Source organism: Grammomys surdaster, unplaced genomic scaffold, assembly GCF_004785775.1.
Source record: "Grammomys surdaster isolate TR1022 unplaced genomic scaffold, NIH_TR_1.0 318378, whole genome shotgun sequence".
NCBI classification, from domain to species: Eukaryota; Metazoa; Chordata; class Mammalia; order Rodentia; family Muridae; genus Grammomys; species Grammomys surdaster.
This window is the reverse complement of record NW_021626872.1, coordinates 13,245-16,514: the sequence shown is the minus strand read 5'-3', so window position 1 is coordinate 16,514 and position 3,270 is coordinate 13,245. Positions and strand designations below refer to the sequence as shown.

Sequence of the window (3,270 nt, the reverse complement as noted above, 5' to 3'; positions counted from 1 at the left end):
ACCCCAAAAGGGTGAGGCAGAAAAAATAGCAAAGTTCAGAACAGAAATAATAAAGTATCAAAAATAATGGAGAAAAAAATCTAAATTTGATTTTCTTGAAAAGAGATAAAATTGGCAAACTTTTCTAGTTAGGTTCCTATTGCTGTGATAAAACAGCACTGACCAAAATCAACATAGGGAAGAGGGTGTTATTTTTATCTTATAGCTTATTGTCCATCACTGAGGAAATCCAGGATGGAAACTCAAGGCAGGAATCTAGGGCAGGAACTGAAACAGAGATCATGGAGGAACACTGTTCATTGCCTTGTTTCTCCTGGCTTGCTCATCTACCTATCTTTCATGATACAGCCCAGGCTTACCTGCTCAGAGATGCAGCAACTCTTAGTGGGATGACTCTTCTTATCTCAATTATTAACCAAGCAAATGCCCTACAACCATGCCCATAGGCCAGTTTGCTGGAGGTGACATTCTCAGTTGACATTCCCTCTTCCTAAGTATGTCTAGATTTGTGTCAAGTTGAGAAAAACCAGCCAGCACACAAATCCTTAACTTTATTGGTAAAGAAAAAAAAGATAAAATTAGAAATGGGGGTGTGGAGAGATGGCTCAGTTGGTAGGACACTTGCTTTGCAAGTGTGAGGATCTGGTTTCAGATCTTTAGCACCCACATAAGAAGCTGGGCATGACAACACGCTTGTAATTCCAGTCCTGGAGGAGCAGAGACAGGAAGATCCCTTGGGGCTTGCTGACTAGCTGTTGTAGTGACTTACAGGTTTAATGAGAGACCTTGTCTTAAAAAATAAGGTGGGGGGGGGGGACCTGAAGTGGAGAAAAATCTTCTGAATTTATTTGTGAGTTCAGCATTATCCTGATCCTAAAGCCAGATATGAACACTCCAAGACATGAAAAGAATAGGCCAATATCCATGACAACCATACACATAGACATCTTCAACAAAACATGGGCACACTCAATTTGGCAACCCATTGAAAGGATCATTCAGTAGGACAAGGTGAGATTTGTCCCTCAGATACAAGGACACTTAGACTTTAATACATCACATTTATAATATTAAAATACACATGTCATAAGTACTAGTTACAGTTGCTTTGCTGTAACAAAAATGCCCGGAAAAACAAGGAAGGAAAAGTTTATTCTGGTTCACTGTTTCATGACTCTCGGTCCACTGTTGCTTTGCCCCAGGAACTGGAGAACATGGAGAACAGGGTAGTGGTGGTAGACAGCTGTTTATATTACCATACAGCAAGAGGGAGACCGGAAGTGACAGAGGTCCGGTACCCCCAAGGATCTCCCTCTGCTCACTTGCTTCCTCCAGCTGGGTCTTTACCTTCTAGACTTAGCACAGCATCCACAAATAACACCACTATCCGGGGATGGCCTTCAAAAGCCAGTGAGGGACACGAGATTCAATCGGTAACATTTTTATGATCATATCATTAGATGCAAAAAAGTGATGAAGTTTAAGGTCCTTTTGATTAAAACTAAACAAGTTAGGTCCAGAAAGACTATACAGAAACCTAGGAAAGACTCCGCATGCCATGCTCATGACTGATGTGGTTCTCAATAGTGAAACTCCTCCTCAGAGAACAGAAAGGAGACAAGGGTTCCTACTCTCGTGGGTTAGTTTTTTAGTGAAAGTTTGCCAGCAAGAAAAGAATTCAAAAGCATCCTAACAGAAAAGGAGAAAGTGAGATTGTCTCTACTGACAACAAATGTATAATTACCAAAATCCTCAAGATTCCACCAAGATACTGTTAGAAAGATGAAGGCCAGAAAATCAGTATGTAAAAATCACTAGCGCTCTCTGGAACCAGGCAGCCTCAGCTGTGATCAATGCAGCAGTGGCCAAGATTAAGGCTCGGGACCTGCACGGCAAGAAGGAAGAGCTGTTGAAACAACTGGAGAATCTGAAGGTGGGGCTCTCCCAGCTTCATGCTGCCAAAGTGACAGGAGGCGCTGCATCCAAGCTCTCCAAGATATGCAAATCTATAGCCTATGTCCTCACTTTCATTAACCAGACTCCAAAAGAAAACCTTAGGAAATTCTACAAGGGCAAGAAGTACAAGCCCCTCGGCCTGCGACCCAAGAAGACTAGAGCCATGTGCCACTGGCTCACCAAGCAAGAAGAGAAGCTGAAGACCAAGAAGCAGCGTCGGAAGGAGCGGCTATACCCACTGCACAAGTATGCAGTTAAGGCCTGAGACGACAATGACAATAAAGTGCAAGTCTGAAAAAAAAAATCACTAGCGTTGATGTATGTTAACAGTGAGCCATCCAAAAAGAAATTAGGTGCTTAATACTATTTAGGTGAAGGGTATAAAAGTATATAACACCGAGGAAAACATAATTAATTGGAAACATACTCGTGTTAATGGATTGGAAGATAACCTGCATTAGACAATTCCATGCCGTTCAGATGTCCACATTGCTGAAAGCAGTCCTGAGAGAAGACAGTCCCTGTCAACATGGCAAAACGTTTTGTTCCCCACAAAACAGAAAACAAAACAAAACAAAAATAAACACATAAACGAACACTTAATGAGTAATTTTAGTCTATACTAGAGTATTTAGGATTTTCTGTCAATATTATCATACCACATATAAATCTACCCTCTTTAAAAGTTGGAAGTATTTTATTAAGTCCAAAAAAACCTTTATAAATTATTTCTTTCCTTTGAAACGATGTTTAGGCTTGTCTGAATTTCAAATTCTCCCAAAAACTGTACTAAGTTACCCAATAATTCAGATCCTAATCCTGGGACACTCAGCAAGTACTAATTTTTTGAAACTACCTTTCCCAAGAAACAACGTTTGACCTTTCCTCTTATTCTGCATCTGAAGGTGTCTGGGAGGATTTTGACTTGCCTGCCACACATTCTTCCCTGGTGAGTCAGGAGAGGATGAGGCTCGCTTAGTCTCCGTCAATAATGAAGACGTGTCTTATAGTCAGTCCTCAGAAAGAACACATTCCTCCCAAGTCGTATTCTGGTTAGTACTGTTCAACAATTCTTTCTGACTTAAATCCGTTAAAGTCATCTTTTAGGAGTTGGTATAAGAAGAGATAGATACTGGTTTTGTATCCCTCAAAACACAATGTGAAAAATGCCCTCAAATCCAGCCCCAAGTCTGCATGCACAGACATCAGTTTCACACTCACAGCAAGCTTCACACACCCATTACGTCGAAAGAATCAGAGCTGAAACGTTCCTGCAAGATGGACCTGGGTTCACAGGTTCTTGTTGCACTGAGC

The 3,270-nt window shown here is 41.2% G+C and overlaps 1 pseudogene; it reads left to right on the top strand.

Moving 5' to 3' along the window:
• The first annotated feature begins 1,202 nt into the window (after positions 1-1,202).
• Positions 1,203-2,221, top strand: LOC114616363 (annotated as a pseudogene).
• Positions 2,222-3,270: the final 1,049 nt, after the last annotated feature.